General features: G+C 45.8%; 8 non-coding genes across 8 annotated transcripts; all 8 read left to right on the top strand.

Moving 5' to 3' along the window:
• Positions 1–1,186: 1,186 nt before the first annotated feature.
• LOC130312602 (U2 spliceosomal RNA) lies at positions 1,187–1,379 on the top strand. Its single transcript, XR_008860710.1, has one exon. It is a non-coding gene; the product is annotated as a U2 spliceosomal RNA (small nuclear RNA).
• A 2,077-nt stretch (positions 1,380–3,456) lies between these two features.
• LOC130312655 (U2 spliceosomal RNA) lies at positions 3,457–3,647 on the top strand. Its single transcript, XR_008860751.1, has one exon. It is a non-coding gene; the product is annotated as a U2 spliceosomal RNA (small nuclear RNA).
• A 2,092-nt stretch (positions 3,648–5,739) lies between these two features.
• Positions 5,740–5,930, top strand: LOC130312654 (U2 spliceosomal RNA). The gene has a single exon (XR_008860750.1). It is a non-coding gene; the product is annotated as a U2 spliceosomal RNA (small nuclear RNA).
• Positions 5,931–8,017: 2,087 nt separating this feature from the next.
• Positions 8,018–8,208, top strand: LOC130312653 (U2 spliceosomal RNA). The gene has a single exon (XR_008860749.1). It is a non-coding gene; the product is annotated as a U2 spliceosomal RNA (small nuclear RNA).
• Positions 8,209–10,293: 2,085 nt separating this feature from the next.
• On the top strand, positions 10,294–10,481 carry LOC130312614 (U2 spliceosomal RNA). The gene has a single exon (XR_008860716.1). It is a non-coding gene; the product is annotated as a U2 spliceosomal RNA (small nuclear RNA).
• Positions 10,482–11,174: 693 nt separating this feature from the next.
• LOC130312607 (U2 spliceosomal RNA) lies at positions 11,175–11,358 on the top strand. The gene has a single exon (XR_008860713.1). It is a non-coding gene; the product is annotated as a U2 spliceosomal RNA (small nuclear RNA).
• Positions 11,359–13,452: 2,094 nt separating this feature from the next.
• LOC130312651 (U2 spliceosomal RNA) lies at positions 13,453–13,643 on the top strand. Its single transcript, XR_008860748.1, has one exon. It is a non-coding gene; the product is annotated as a U2 spliceosomal RNA (small nuclear RNA).
• A 2,099-nt stretch (positions 13,644–15,742) lies between these two features.
• On the top strand, positions 15,743–15,933 carry LOC130312649 (U2 spliceosomal RNA). The gene has a single exon (XR_008860746.1). It is a non-coding gene; the product is annotated as a U2 spliceosomal RNA (small nuclear RNA).
• The last annotated feature ends 1,166 nt before the right edge of the window (positions 15,934–17,099 follow it).

Here is a 17,099-nt window from a genome sequence, read left to right as displayed (position 1 = left end):
TGGTGATCAAGAGTGTGATATTGCCGATCCTGTTGTATGTGGCTTTGGTGTTTCCACCAGGTTATATGACACTGAGAAAGTTGAATAGGATTTTGTTTGTATTTTTCTGGGGGTCGAAAGTGGAGAAGGTGAGAAGAGAGAATGTGATGAAAGAGTGTAGGAATGGAGGAATGAATTTTCCTAATGTTGAAGTGTATCTGGGGATTAATCTATTGTTTGCTGTGAGGAGAAGTATGGGAGAGCAGTGGAAATTTGCATGTATGATGAGGTTTCTAGGAGGGGGTGTGTTATGCAGATTAGGGTGGATGGAGAGAGATCTGAGAAAGCCGTATGCTTTGGTGAGTCCTGGTTGGTATGGGTTTGTTGAGGTGTTCATGAGAAAGTTTGGTTTGATAGGTGTGAGACAGGATGTGTTAAAGGAGAAGAAGAGTATGGTGAAGTGTATTAGGGAGAAGGAAGTTCAGTGTAATATTAATATGGTGAGAGGACAGAATGTGAGTAAAGTGTGGAAGAGTTTGCAGACAGATGGTATGACTAATAGACAGAGAGAGATTGTATGGCAGAGTTTGCATGGTGCATTGCCAGTAAGAGAGGTACAGAAGAGTCGGGGGATTGGAAGGAGTGAGAGATGTCCGAGAGAGGGTTGTGGAGGGAATGAGAGTATTATGCATTTGTTTTGGAATTGTGATAGAGCGCAAGAAGTGTGGAAGGGAATTGGTCCGTTGGCCAAAGAATTGATGGGGGTAAGAAAGTGGTCTTTTGAAGTGATTATGTTTGGTCTGGCGGTGGTAGGTGGGAGGAAGGAGAGAATGTTATATGTGTTGTTAGCGATAATTAAGGAGGTATTGTGGGATGTTAGGAATTTGTATATATTTAAGAAGAAGGATGTGTCGGTTGAAGAGTGTATGAGAATGATATTAGATAGATTGCATACTGTATATTTGTGGGATAAGAAGAGATTTGGAGAGGATGATGCGGAGGGGACTTGGAAGTTTTTAAAATGGAGACACGTGGTGAGGGTTTGAGGGTGGTGTGTTGTTATGCTATGTACTTTGTTTTTGGGTGTATTTTGTTATATGTTGATAAAGTAACCTAATGATGAGTTTGATGAATTGTGACTAAGTTCAGTAAATCTGAGAGGCAAACGTGAAGTAAACCTGAACGATTAAGTTTTAATTCAAACCTGAAGGTTTTAAAAAAAAAAAAAAAAAAAAAAAAAAAAAAAATCTGTTCTTATCAGTTTAATATCTGATACGTCCCCTATCTGGGGACCATATATTAAATGGATTTTTGAGAACGGGGGCCGATTTCGAAGCTTGCTTCCGTCGCCCTATGCATTGACCCGATATGGCAGTATCTTCGGGTACAGTGCACCACCCCCTTACAGGGTTAAAAAGAAAGATTCCTACTTTCATTGCTACCTGCTTGCTGGCTAGCCAGCTAGCCAGCCCTGTGGGCCTTGCTGCTGCTGCAGCCAAAAAACAAAAGGTGGTGCTGCTGCTTCTGCTGCTTCTGCTTCTGCTTGTGTCTGGCCGCTGTTGGAGCGTCCAGGCACAGGACTTCTGCTGCTGCTGACTAAATGGCCTCCTTAATTGGATCATTTGAGTAGCCAGCACACCTGTGCAGGTAGGGCATGACATGATAGGCAGCTGCCTTGATAGCGGGTGGGTGCTGAATGTTCCTAATTGACAAAATAAGATTAATGCTTATGAAGAAATATAAAATCTCATCCCTTCCCCAATATCGCGCCACACCCCTACCCCTTGATTCCCTGGTTGAACTTGATGGACATATGTCTTTTTTCGACCGTACTAACTATGTAACTATGTAACATAACATGGGGGGGGGGGGGGGGGGTCTCCTGGCTGTTCACACAGGTGTGTCATTGCTGTACATTGACCATGCATTGCTTCTGTGGTATTGCAAAGGCAAAGACAAATGCTTCCAGCCATCCATTGCACTAATGGATTGGTCATCAGCTGGCTGTCTATGTCCCGCATCAATATAGACCAAAGTACAGAGGGTTAGGCTATGCTATTGTGCACCTACCTGATGCATCAGAAGGTGCGAGGCCCTTGCTAAATTCTGTGCACAGACTTTGAGATCTATACTTTAGACTGTATCTAAACCTGCTCCAACATGGACTGACATTCTGGCCTACTTTCAGCCGATGCGACTTGTCTGTCGCTGAACAGTCGCTTTTTATGTATTCAGCACCTATGTATAATGTTGTAAAAATGCTCTAGAAGCTAAAGTCGCAGAAATGTCACACATATTTGGCCTGCAACTTTCTGTGCGACAAATTCAGACAGGAAAAATCAGTATAAATCCTTAGAAAATTATCCCCCAGTGTCTCCATCTGCTGGCGGTATTGAATAAGCATTGCTGCACTGATGGGGTATGCATTAGACGAAAAAAAAGAAGAAAAAGAAGAATAATACGCCCAGAAAAGAGGCGAAAAGGAGAAAAACGTAAAAAAACGTGAAAAAAAAGTAAGAGGAAGAGAAGGGAAAAAAAGGTGGAAATGGGTTTAAAAGTGATTTCGGCGGAGAATATATATATATATATATATATATATATATATATATATATATATACGCGCACACACACGTATTCTCCGTTGAGATATTGCAGCCGCTGCTGTGTCCAGGCCCAGGAGCCTTAGCACTGTGCTGTGATGTCACTCAATACCACTGACATCACTAGGTGTAAACAACATCTCTCCTTTGCTGTGTATGTGACTATGGAGCTGTTTGGTGATGTCGTCTATTATGGCCTTCATAGAAGCAACAGGAGATTGTTGCATCCATCTAGAACCCTCAGAACTACAGTGCTATGATGTCACTCACTTCCACAGGCCTTGCAGAGTGTAAACAACAACAACCCAGCTTTGTTGTGTATGTAACCATAGGGATTTGTGATGTCACCTAGAACCTTCACAGCAGCGACAGCTTTATGAGGAGCATCAGCACTGCTCTGCCTGAGTAGAACCATCACCGCCATAGGTTGTCAAATAACCCGGGTTTAACCCACACAGGTAAGTCCAATGGGGTGCAGGCATGTCCTCTATGCTTACAGCTTCCCGTGGGTGTTGGTTTGATACCGTTTGGGGACAGCCAAGGAGGCATCTGCAGGCAACAAAGGTAGGTGTGTGCTTGTGTGTGTGTTTCCTATGCAGATCCTAAGCCCAGTGTCACATGCAAGTAGGAGGAGTAAGAAGGGTTCCTGGCAAATCCGGGTTATGGATTGCATTTAAAAAGGCCCCGTGGGAGTGCAATGGGCCCCTGTCTTGCTGCTTAGCAATAATGGTATGGGTTTAGGTTCTGCTGTGTGTACTGGTGGTTGACTGCCCCCCAGCCCAGAGTGTGCATGGAAAATTGTCTGGCAGCCTCCCTGACAGCAAGCAGTGATAGTGCCCATGAAGGGCACCTTGTTGGGCCCGCCCCTTTCACGGTTATCGCTTCTCGGCCTTTTGGCTAAGATCAAGTGTAGTATCTGTTCTTATCAGTTTAATATCTGATACGTCCCCTATCTGGGGACCATATATTAAATGGATTTTTGAGAACGGGGGCCGATTTCGAAGCTTGCTTCCGTCGCCCTATGCATTGACCCGATATGGCAGTATCTTCGGGTACAGTGCACCACCCCCTTACAGGGTTAAAAAGAAAGATTCCTACTTTCATTGCTACCTGCTTGCTGGCTAGCCAGCTAGCCAGCCCTGTGGGCCTTGCTGCTGCTGCAGCCAAAAAACAAAAGGTGGTGCTGCTGCTTCTGCTGCTTCTGCTTCTGCTTGTGTCTGGCCGCTGTTGGAGCGTCCAGGCACAGGACTTCTGCTGCTGCTGACTAAATGGCCTCCTTAATTGGATCATTTGAGTAGCCAGCACACCTGTGCAGGTAGGGCATGACATGATAGGCAGCTGCCTTGATAGCGGGTGGGTGCTGAATGTTCCTAATTGACAAAATAAGATTAATGCTTATGAAGAAATATAAAATCTCATCCCTTCCCCAATATCGCGCCACACCCCTACCCCTTGATTCCCTGGTTGAACTTGATGGACATATGTCTTTTTTCGACCATACTAACTATGTAACTATGTAACATAACATGGGGGGGGGGGGGGGGTCTCCTGGCTGTTCACACAGGTGTGTCATTGCTGTACATTGACCATGCATTGCTTCTGTGGTATTGCAAAGGCAAAGACAAATGCTTCCAGCCATCCATTGCACTAATGGATTGGTCATCAGCTGGCTGTCTATGTCCCATATCAATATAGACCAAAGTACAGAGGGTTAGGCTATGCTATTGTGCACCTACCTGATGCATCAGAAGGTGCGAGGCCCTTGCTAAATTCTGTGCACAGACTTTGAGATCTATACTTTAGACTGTATCTAAACCTGCTCCAACATGGACTGACATTCTGGCCTACTTTCAGCCGATGCGACTTGTCTGTCGCTGAACAGTCGCTTTTTATGTATTCAGCACCTATGTATAATGTTGTAAAAATGCTCTAGAAGCTAAAGTCGCAGAAATGTCACACATATTTGGCCTGCAACTTTCTGTGCGACAAATTCAGACAGGAAAAATCAGTATAAATCCTTAGAAAATTATCCCCCAGTGTCTCCATCTGCTGGCGGTATTGAATAAGCATTGCTGCACTGATGGGGTATGCATTAGACGAAAAAAAAGAAGAAAAAGAAGAATAATACGCCCAGAAAAGAGGCGAAAAGGAGAAAAACGTAAAAAAACGTGAAAAAAAAGTAAGAGGAAGAGAAGGGAAAAAAAAGGGGAAATGGGTTTAAAAGTGATTTCGGCGGAGAAATATATATATATATATATATATATATATATATATATATATATATATACGCGCACACACACACATATATATAAACGTATTCTCCGTTGAGATATTGCAGCCGCTGCTGTGTCCAGGCCCAGGAGCCTTAGCACTGTGCTGTGATGTCACTCAATACCACTGACATCACTAGGTGTAAACAACATCTCTCCTTTGCTGTGTATGTGACTATGGAGCTGTTTGGTGATGTCGTCTATTATGGCCTTCATAGAAGCAACAGGAGATTGTTGCATCCATCTAGAACCCTCAGAACTACAGTGCTATGATGTCACTCACTTCCACAGGCCTTGCAGAGTGTAAACAACAACAACCCAGCTTTGTTGTGTATGTAACCATAGGGATTTGTGATGTCACCTAGAACCTTCACAGCAGCGACAGCTTTATGAGGAGCATCAGCACTGCTCTGCCTGAGCAGAACCATCACCACCATAGGTTGTCAAATAACCCGGGTTTAACCCACACAGGTAAGTCCAATGGGGTGCAGGCATGTCCTCTATGCTTACAGCTTCCCGTGGGTGTTGGTTTGATACCGTTTGGGGACAGCCAAGGAGGCATCTGCAGGCAACAAAGGTAGGTGTGTGCTTGTGTGTGTGTTTCCTATGCAGATCCTAAGCCCAGTGTCACATGCAAGTAGGAGGAGTAAGAAGGGTTCCTGGCAAATCCGGGTTATGGATTGCATTTAAAAAGGCCCCGTGGGAGTGCAATGGGCCCCTGTCTTGCTGCTTAGCAATAATGGTATGGGTTTAGGTTCTGCTGTGTGTACTGGTGGTTGACTGCCCCCCAGCCCAGAGTGTGCATGGAAAATTGTCTGGCAGCCTCCCTGACAGCAAGCAGTGATAGTGCCCATGAAGGGCACCTTGTTGGGCCCGCCCCTTTCACGGTTATCGCTTCTCGGCCTTTTGGCTAAGATCAAGTGTAGTATCTGTTCTTATCAGTTTAATATCTGATACGTCCCCTATCTGGGGACCATATATTAAATGGATTTTTGAGAACGGGGGCCGATTTCGAAGCTTGCTTCCGTCGCCCTATGCATTGACCCGATATGGCAGTATCTTCGGGTACAGTGCACCACCCCCTTACAGGGTTAAAAAGAAAGATTCCTACTTTCATTGCTACCTGCTTGCTGGCTAGCCAGCTAGCCAGCCCTGTGGGCCTTGCTGCTGCTGCAGCCAAAAAACAAAAGGTGGTGCTGCTGCTGCTTCTGCTTCTGCTTGTGTCTGGCCGCTGTTGGAGCGTCCAGGCACAGGACTTCTGCTGCTGCTGACTAAATGGCCTCCTTAATTGGATCATTTGAGTAGCCAGCACACCTGTGCAGGTAGGGCATGACATGATAGGCAGCTGCCTTGATAGCGGGTGGGTGCTGAATGTTCCTAATTGACAAAATAAGATTAATGCTTATGAAGAAATATAAAATCTCATCCCTTCCCCAATATCGCGCCACACCCCTACCCCTTAATTCCCTGGTTGAACTTGATGGACATATGTCTTTTTTCGACCGTACTAACTATGTAACTATGTAACATAACATGGGGGGCGGGGGGTCTCCTGGCTGTTCACACAGGTGTGTCATTGCTGTACATTGACCATGCATTGCTTCTGTGGTATTGCAAAGGCAAAGACAAATGCTTCCAGCCATCCATTGCACTAATGGATTGGTCATCAGCTGGCTGTCTATGTCCCGCATCAATATAGACCAAAGTACAGAGGGTTAGGCTATGCTATTGTGCACCTACCTGATGCATCAGAAGGTGCGAGGCCCTTGCTAAATTCTGTGCACAGACTTTGAGATCTATACTTTAGACTGTATCTAAACCTGCTCCAACATGGACTGACATTCTGGCCTACTTTCAGCCGATGCGACTTGTCTGTCGCTGAACAGTCGCTTTTTATGTATTCAGCACCTATGTATAATGTTGTAAAAATGCTCTAGAAGCTAAAGTCGCAGAAATGTCACACATATTTGGCCTGCAACTTTCTGTGCGACAAATTCAGACAGGAAAAATCAGTATAAATCCTTAGAAAATTATCCCCCAGTGTCTCCATCTGCTGGCGGTATTGAATAAGCATTGCTGCACTGATGGGGTATGCATTAGACGAAAAAAAAGAAGAAAAAGAAGAATAATACGCCCAGAAAAGAGGCGAAAAGGAGAAAAACGTAAAAAAACGTGAAAAAAAAGTAAGAGGAAGAGAAGGGAAAAAAAGGTGGAAATGGGTTTAAAAGTGATTTCGGCGGAGATATATATATATATATATATATATATATATATATATATATATATATATATACACGCGCACACACACACATATATATAAACGTATTCTCCGTTGAGATATTGCAGCCGCTGCTGTGTCCAGGCCCAGGAGCCTTAGCACTGTGCTGTGATGTCACTCAATACCACTGACATCACTAGGTGTAAACAACATCTCTCCTTTGCTGTGTATGTGACTATGGAGCTGTTTGGTGATGTCGTCTATTATGGCCTTCATAGAAGCAACAGGAGATTGTTGCATCCATCTAGAACCCTCAGAACTACAGTGCTATGATGTCACTCACTTCCACAGGCCTTGCAGAGTGTAAACAACAACAACCCAGCTTTGTTGTGTATGTAACCATAGGGATTTGTGATGTCACCTAGAACCTTCACAGCAGCGACAGCTTTATGAGGAGCATCAGCACTGCTCTGCCTGAGCAGAACCATCACCGCCATAGGTTGTCAAATAACCCGGGTTTAACCCACACAGGTAAGTCCAATGGGGTGCAGGCATGTCCTCTATGCTTACAGCTTCCCGTGGGTGTTGGTTTGATACCGTTTGGGGACAGCCAAGGAGGCATCTGCAGGCAACAAAGGTAGGTGTGTGCTTGTGTGTGTGTTTCCTATGCAGATCCTAAGCCCAGTGTCACATGCAAGTAGGAGGAGTAAGAAGGGTTCCTGGCAAATCCGGGTTATGGATTGCATTTAAAAAGGCCCCGTGGGAGTGCAATGGGCCCCTGTCTTGCTGCTTAGCAATAATGGTATGGGTTTAGGTTCTGCTGTGTGTACTGGTGGTTGACTGCCCCCCAGCCCAGAGTGTGCATGGAAAATTGTCTGGCAGCCTCCCTGACAGCAAGCAGTGATAGTGCCCATGAAGGGCACCTTGTTGGGCCCGCCCCTTTCACGGTTATCGCTTCTCGGCCTTTTGGCTAAGATCAAGTGTAGTATCTGTTCTTATCAGTTTAATATCTGATACGTCCCCTATCTGGGGACCATATATTAAATGGATTTTTGAGAACGGGGGCCGATTTCGAAGCTTGCTTCCGTCGCCCTATGCATTGACCCGATATGGCAGTATCTTCGGGTACAGTGCACCACCCCCTTACAGGGTTAAAAAGAAAGATTCCTACTTTCATTGCTGCTTGCTGGCTAGCCAGCTAGCCAGCCCTGTGGGCCTTGCTGCTGCTGCAGCCAAAAAACAAAAGGTGGTGCTGCTGCTGCTTCTGCTGCTTCTGCTTCTGCTTGTGTCTGGCCGCTGTTGGAGCGTCCAGACACAGGACTTCTGCTGCTGCTGACTAAATGGCCTCCTTAATTGGATCATTTGAGTAGCCAGCACACCTGTGCAGGTAGGGCATGACATGATAGGCAGCTGCCTTGATAGCGGGTGGGTGCTGAATGTTCCTAATTGACAAAATAAGATTAATGCTTATGAAGAAATATAAAATCTCATCCCTTCCCCAATATCGCGCCACACCCCTACCCCTTAATTCCCTGGTTGAACTTGATGGACATATGTCTTTTTTCGACCGTACTAACTATGTAACTATGTAACATAACATGGGGGGGGGGGGGGGGTCTCCTGGCTGTTCACACAGGTGTGTCATTGCTGTACATTGACCATGCATTGCTTCTGTGGTATTGCAAAGGCAAAGACAAATGCTTCCAGCCATCCATTGCACTAATGGATTGGTCATCAGCTGGCTGTCTATGTCCCGCATCAATATAGACCAAAGTACAGAGGGTTAGGCTATGCTATTGTGCACCTACCTGATGCATCAGAAGGTGTGAGGCCCTTGCTAAATTCTGTGCACAGACTTTGAGATCTATACTTTAGACTGTATCTAAACCTGCTCCAACATGGACTGACATTCTGGCCTACTTTCAGCCGATGCGACTTGTCTGTCGCTGAACAGTCGCTTTTTATGTATTCAGCACCTATGTATAATGTTGTAAAAATGCTCTAGAAGCTAAAGTCGCAGAAATGTCACACATATTTGGCCTGCAACTTTCTGTGCGACAAATTCAGACAGGAAAAATCAGTATAAATCCTTAGAAAATTATCCCCCAGTGTCTCCATCTGCTGGCGGTATTGAATAAGCATTGCTGCACTGATGGGGTATGCATTAGATGAAAAAAAAGAAGAAAAAGAAGAATAATACGCCCAGAAAAGAGGCGAAAAGGAGAAAAACGTAAAAAAACGTGAAAAAAAAGTAAGAGGAAGAGAAGGGAAAAAAAGGTGGAAATGGGTTTAAAAGTGATTTCGGCGGAGAAATATATATATATATATATATATATATATATATATATATATATACGCGCACACACACATATATATAAACGTATTCTCCGTTGAGATATTGCAGCCGCTGCTGTGTCCAGGCCCAGGAGCCTTAGCACTGTGCTGTGATGTCACTCAATACCACTGACATCACTAGGTGTAAACAACATCTCTCCTTTGCTGTGTATGTGATTATGGAGCTGTTTGGTGATGTCGTCTATTATGGCCTTCATAGAAGCAACAGGAGATTGTTGCATCCATCTAGAACCCTCAGAACTACAGTGCTATGATGTCACTCACTTCCACAGGCCTTGCAGAGTGTAAACAACAACAACCCAGCTTTGTTGTGTATGTAACCATAGGGATTTGTGATGTCACCTAGAACCTTCACAGCAGCGACAGCTTTATGAGGAGCATCAGCACTGCTCTGCCTGAGCAGAACCATCACCGCCATAGGTTGTCAAATAACCCGGGTTTAACCCACACAGGTAAGTCCAATGGGGTGCAGGCATGTCCTCTATGCTTACAGCTTCCCGTGGGTGTTGGTTTGATACCGTTTGGGGACAGCCAAGGAGGCATCTGCAGGCAACAAAGGTAGGTGTGTGCTTGTGTGTGTGTTTCCTATGCAGATCCTAAGCCCAGTGTCACATGCAAGTAGGAGGAGTAAGAAGGGTTCCTGGCAAATCCGGGTTATGGATTGCATTTAAAAAGGCCCCGTGGGAGTGCAATGGGCCCCTGTCTTGCTGCTTAGCAATAATGGTATGGATTTAGGTTCTGCTGTGTGTACTGGTGGTTGACTGCCCCCCAGCCCAGAGTGTGCATGGAAAATTGTCTGGCAGCCTCCCTGACAGCAAGCAGTGATAGTGCCCATGAAGGGCACCTTGTTGGGCCCGCCCCTTTCACGGTTAACGCTTCTCGGCCTTTTGGCTAAGATCAAGTGTAGTATCTGTTCTTATCAGTTTTTCATGCCGGTGGACAGTAACGCCGGTATGGGGCTGGTGGGGATGGGTGCTGCATGGAGGATGCAGGTGTACCAGGGCTTTCCGGGGCTGGTTCTGAGGAATCAGCTCGACGGCTGCCCCGATGTGACCTGTTCCCTCCGGGTCTCGCCATGAGGCTGAGAGGGTCTAGAGCCGAGGTACTTTTGTGCCTCGGGGAGTGGTGACCCCGAGGTGCCGAAACTCACTGGGAGGATAGACTCACTGAGTTGAAGCTCGGGCACCATAATCTCTTCACCTTGTGGCACTCACCTCTTGATTCCCGGCCTTCTGGCTAGGATCAGAGAAATTTTTATAGATCCGGCCGGATGTCCGGGCAGTATATCTGCACACATTCACTTATTTATTTCTTTTTTGTCTCACTGTGTCACGTTTTGCGTGTTGTGTGTTCACATGATTGGTCAGGATGCGGTAGCCCTTCTGGGTGTCACTCCTGGCGGTCTAGGGGAGGTGTGTGTGGCCATTAGGTTCCGCACCTCCCTGCAAACACCCCGGGTACTCCTGCTTTGGCAGGGTACCTACCGTAATCGGCTCTGCGGGCAGATACCTTGGCTAACGCCAAGGGGGATGCCGGGAGCATTTGTGGTCCCCTAGTAGCTTCGGCGAAAAGGGACATCGAACCTGGAACCTCGCAGGTACCTTTTGGTCCGGAGGCGAAGGGTAAGGTTTGTTGGGGGGCCTCTCTCCTATCGGAGAAGGGCTTGCGATAGACCGCATCCTTTGTGCACGTTTTTTTAGTGTAACACGTTTGCACTTTTTCTTGCACTTTGGGTGAATCGAAAGCACGTTCCTCGGCTTTAGATAAAAAAAAAAAAAAAAAATCTGTTCTTATCAGTTTAATATCTAATACGTCCCCTATCTGGGGACCATATATTAAATGGATTTTTGAGAACGGGGGCCGATTTCGAAGCTTGCTTCCGTCGCCCTATGCATTGACCCGATATGGCAGTATCTTCGGGTACAGTGCACCACCCCCTTACAGGGTTAAAAAGAAAGATTCCTACTTTCATTGCTACCTGCTTGCTGGCTAGCCAGCTAGCCAGCCCTGTGGGCCTTGCTGCTGCTGCAGCCAAAAAACAAAAGGTGGTGCTGCTGCTGCTGCTTCTGCTGCTTCTGCTTCTGCTTGTGTCTGGTCGCTGTTGGAGCGTCCAGGCACAGGACTTCTGCTGCTGCTGACTAAATGGCCTCCTTAATTGGATCATTTGAGTAGCCAGCACACCTGTGCAGGTAGGGCATGACATGATAGGCAGCTGCCTTGATAGCGGGTGGGTGCTGAATGTTCCTAATTGACAAAATAAGATTAATGCTTATGAAGAAATATAAAATCTCATCCCTTCCCCAATATCGCGCCACACCCCTACCCCTTAATTCCCTGGTTGAACTTGATGGACATATGTCTTTTTTCGACCGTACTAACTATGTAACTATGTAACATAACATGGGGGGGGGGGGGGGTCTCCTGGCTGTTCACACAGGTGTGTCATTGCTGTACATTGACCATGCATTGCTTCTGTGGTATTGCAAAGGCAAAGACAAATGCTTCCAGCCATCCATTGCACTAATGGATTGGTCATCAGCTGGCTGTCTATGTCCCGCATCAATATAGACCAAAGTACAGAGGGTTAGGCTATGCTATTGTGCACCTACCTGATGCATCAGAAGGTGCGAGGCCCTTGCTAAATTCTGTGCACAGACTTTGAGATCTATACTTTAGACTGTATCTAAACCTGCTCCAACATGGACTGACATTCTGGCCTACTTTCAGCCGATGCGACTTGTCTGTCGCTGAACAGTCGCTTTTTATGTATTCAGCACCTATGTATAATGTTGTAAAAATGCTCTAGAAGCTAAAGTCGCAGAAATGTCACACATATTTGGCCTGCAACTTTCTGTGCGACAAATTCAGACAGGAAAAATCAGTATAAATCCTTAGAAAATTATCCCCCAGTGTCTCCATCTGCTGGCGGTATTGAATAAGCATTGCTGCACTGATGGGGTATGCATTAGACGAAAAAAAAGAAGAAAAAGAAGAATAATACGCCCAGAAAAGAGGCGAAAAGGAGAAAAACGTAAAAAAACGTGAAAAAAAAAGTAAGAGGAAGAGAAGGGAAAAAAAGGGGGAAATGGGTTTAAAAGTGATTTCGGCGGAGAAATATATATATATATATATATATATATATATATATATATATATACGCGCACACACACACATATATATAAACGTATTCTCCGTTGAGATATTGCAGCCGCTGCTGTGTCCAGGCCCAGGAGCCTTAGCACTGTGCTGTGATGTCACTCAATACCACTGACATCACTAGGTGTAAACAACATCTCTCCTTTGCTGTGTATGTGACTATGGAGCTGTTTGGTGATGTCGTCTATTATGGCCTTCATAGAAGCAACAGGAGATTGTTGCATCCATCTAGAACCCTCAGAACTACAGTGCTATGATGTCACTCACTTCCACAGGCCTTGCAGAGTGTAAACAACAACAACCCAGCTTTGTTGTGTATGTAACCATAGGGATTTGTGATGTCACCTAGAACCTTCACAGCAGCGACAGCTTTATGAGGAGCATCAGCACTGCTCTGCCTGAGCAGAACCATCACCGCCATAGGTTGTCAAATAACCCGGGTTTAACCCACACAGGTAAGTCCAATGGGGTGCAGGCATGTCCTCTATGCTTACAGCTTCCCGTGGGTGTTGGTTTGATACCGTTTGGGGACAGCCAAGGAGGCATCTGCAGGCAACAAAGGTAGGTGTGTGCTTGTGTGTGTGTTTCCTATGCAGATCCTAAGCCCAGTGTCACATGCAAGTAGGAGGAGTAAGAAGGGTTCCTGGCAAATCCGGGTTATGGATTGCATTTAAAAAGGCCCCGTGGGAGTGCAATGGGCCCCTGTCTTGCTGCTTAGCAATAATGGTATGGGTTTAGGTTCTGCTGTGTGTACTGGTGGTTGACTGCCCCCCAGCCCAGAGTGTGCATGGAAAATTGTCTGGCAGCCTCCCTGACAGCAAGCAGTGATAGTGCCCATGAAGGGCACCTTGTTGGGCCCGCCCCTTTCACGGTTATCGCTTCTCGGCCTTTTGGCTAAGATCAAGTGTAGTATCTGTTCTTATCAGTTTAATATCTGATACGTCCCCTATCTGGGGACCATATATTAAATGGATTTTTGAGAACGGGGGCCGATTTCGAAGCTTGCTTCCGTCGCCCTATGCATTGACCCGATATGGCAGTATCTTCGGGTACAGTGCACCACCCCCTTACAGGGTTAAAAAGAAAGATTCCTACTTTCATTGCTACCTGCTTGCTGGCTAGCCAGCTAGCCAGCCCTGTGGGCCTTGCTGCTGCTGCAGCCAAAAAACAAAAGGTGGTGCTGCTGCTGCTTCTGCTGCTTCTGCTTCTGCTTGTGTCTGGCCGCTGTTGGAGCGTCCAGGCACAGGACTTCTGCTGCTGCTGACTAAATGGCCTCCTTAATTGGATCATTTGAGTAGCCAGCACACCTGTGCAGGTAGGGCATGACATGATAGGCAGCTGCCTTGATAGCGGGTGGGTGCTGAATGTTCCTAATTGACAAAATAAGATTAATGCTTATGAAGAAATATAAAATCTCATCCCTTCCCCAATATCGCGCCACACCCCTACCCCTTAATTCCCTGGTTGAACTTGATGGACATATGTCTTTTTTCGACCGTACTAACTATGTAACTATGTAACATAACATGGGGGGGGGGGGGGGGGGTCTCCTGGCTGTTCACACAGGTGTGTCATTGCTGTACATTGACCATGCATTGCTTCTGTGGTATTGCAAAGGCAAAGACAAATGCTTCCAGCCATCCATTGCACTAATGGATTGGTCATCAGCTGGCTGTCTATGTCCCGCATCAATATAGACCAAAGTACAGAGGGTTAGGCTATGCTATTGTGCACCTACCTGATGCATCAGAAGGTGCGAGGCCCTTGCTAAATTCTGTGCACAGACTTTGAGATCTATACTTTAGACTGTATCTAAACCTGCTCCAACATGGACTGACATTCTGGCCTACTTTCAGCCGATGCGACTTGTCTGTCGCTGAACAGTCGCTTTTTATGTATTCAGCACCTATGTATAATGTTGTAAAAATGCTCTAGAAGCTAAAGTCGCAGAAATGTCACACATATTTGGCCTGCAACTTTCTGTGCGACAAATTCAGACAGGAAAAATCAGTATAAATCCTTAGAAAATTATCCCCCAGTGTCTCCATCTGCTGGCGGTATTGAATAAGCATTGCTGCACTGATGGGGTATGCATTAGACGAAAAAAAAGAAGAAAAAGAAGAATAATACGCCCAGAAAAGAGGCGAAAAGGAGAAAAACGTAAAAAAACGTGAAAAAAAAGTAAGAGGAAGAGAAGGGAAAAAAAGGTGGAAATGGGTTTAAAAGTGATTTCGGCGGAGAAATATATATATATATATATATATATATATATATATATATATATATATATACGCGCACACACACACATATATATAAACGTATTCTCCGTTGATATATTGCAGCCGCTGCTGTGTCCAGGCCCAGGAGCCTTAGCACTGTGCTGTGATGTCACTCAATACCACTGACATCACTAGGTGTAAACAACATCTCTCCTTTGCTGTGTATGTGACTATGGAGCTGTTTGGTGATGTCGTCTATTATGGCCTTCATAGAAGCAACAGGAGATTGTTGCATCCATCTAGAACCCTCAGAACTACAGTGCTATGATGTCACTCACTTCCACAGGCCTTGCAGAGTGTAAACAACAACAACCCAGCTTTGTTGTGTATGTAACCATAGGGATTTGTGATGTCACCTAGAACCTTCACAGCAGCGACAGCTTTATGAGGAGCATCAGCACTGCTCTGCCTGAGCAGAACCATCACCGCCATAGGTTGTCAAATAACCCGGGTTTAACCCACACAGGTAAGTCCAATGGGGTGCAGGCATGTCCTCTATGCTTACAGCTTCCCGTGGGTGTTGGTTTGATACCGTTTGGGGACAGCCAAGGAGGCATCTGCAGGCAACAAAGGTAGGTGTGTGCTTGTGTGTGTGTTTCCTATGCAGATCCTAAGCCCAGTGTCACATGCAAGTAGGAGGAGTAAGAAGGGTTCCTGGCAAATCCGGGTTATGGATTGCATTTAAAAAGGCCCCGTGGGAGTGCAATGGGCCCCTGTCTTGCTGCTTAGCAATAATGGTATGGGTTTAGGTTCTGCTGTGTGTACTGGTGGTTGACTGCCCCCCAGCCCAGAGTGTGCATGGAAAATTGTCTGGCAGCCTCCCTGACAGCAAGCAGTGATAGTGCCCATGAAGGGCACCTTGTTGGGCCCGCCCCTTTCACGGTTATCGCTTCTCGGCCTTTTGGCTAAGATCAAGTGTAGTATCTGTTCTTATCAGTTTAATATCTGATACGTCCCCTATCTGGGGACCATATATTAAATGGATTTTTGAGAACGGGGGCCGATTTCGAAGCTTGCTTCCGTCGCCCTATGCATTGACCCGATATGGCAGTATCTTCGGGTACAGTGCACCACCCCCTTACAGGGTTAAAAAGAAAGATTCCTACTTTCATTGCTACCTGCTTGCTGGCTAGCCAGCTAGCCAGCCCTGTGGGCCTTGCTGCTGCTGCTTCTGCTGCTTCTGCTTCTGCTTGTGTCTGGCCGCTGTTGGAGCGTCCAGGCACAGGACTTCTGCTGCTGCTGACTAAATGGCCTCCTTAATTGGATCATTTGAGTAGCCAGCACACCTGTGCAGGTAGGGCATGACATGATAGGCAGCTGCCTTGATAGCGGGTGGGTGCTGAATGTTCCTAATTGACAAAATAAGATTAATGCTTATGAAGAAATATAAAATCTCATCCCTTCCCCAATATCGCGCCACACCCCTACCCCTTAATTCCCTGGTTGAACTTGATGGACATATGTCTTTTTTCGACCGTACTAACTATGTAACTATGTAACATAACATGGGGGGGGGGGGGGGTCTCCTGGCTGTTCACACAGGTGTGTCATTGCTGTACATTGACCATGCATTGCTTCTGTGGTATTGCAAAGGCAAAGACAAATGCTTCCAGCCATCCATTGCACTAATGGATTGGTCATCAGCTGGCTGTCTATGTCCCGCATCAATATAGACCAAAGTACAGAGGGTTAGGCTATGCTATTGTGCACCTACCTGATGCATCAGAAGGTGCGAGGCCCTTGCTAAATTCTGTGCACAGACTTTGAGATCTATACTTTAGACTGTATCTAAACCTGCTCCAACATGGACTGACATTCTGGCCTACTTTCAGCCGATGCGACTTGTCTGTCGCTGAACAGTCGCTTTTTATGTATTCAGCACCTATGTATAATGTTGTAAAAATGCTCTAGAAGCTAAAGTCGCAGAAATGTCACACATATTTGGCCTGCAACTTTCTGTGCGACAAATTCAGACAGGAAAAATCAGTATAAATCCTTAGAAAATTATCCCCCAGTGTCTCCATCTGCTGGCGGTATTGAATAAGCATTGCTGCACTGATGGGGTATGCATTAGACGAAAAAAAAGAAGAAAAAGAAGAATAATACGCCCAGAAAAGAGGCGAAAAGGAGAAAAACGTAAAAAAACGTGAAAAAAAAGTAAGAGGAAGAGAAGGGAAAAAAAGGTGGAAATGGGTTTAAAAGTGATTTCGGCGGAGAAATATATATATATATATATATATAT

This window comes from Hyla sarda, unplaced genomic scaffold (assembly GCF_029499605.1).
Source record: "Hyla sarda isolate aHylSar1 unplaced genomic scaffold, aHylSar1.hap1 scaffold_172, whole genome shotgun sequence".
Classification (NCBI taxonomy): Eukaryota; Metazoa; Chordata; class Amphibia; order Anura; family Hylidae; genus Hyla; species Hyla sarda.
Note: the sequence above shows the minus strand (reverse complement) of the source record. Positions and strands in the feature narration are given on the sequence as shown.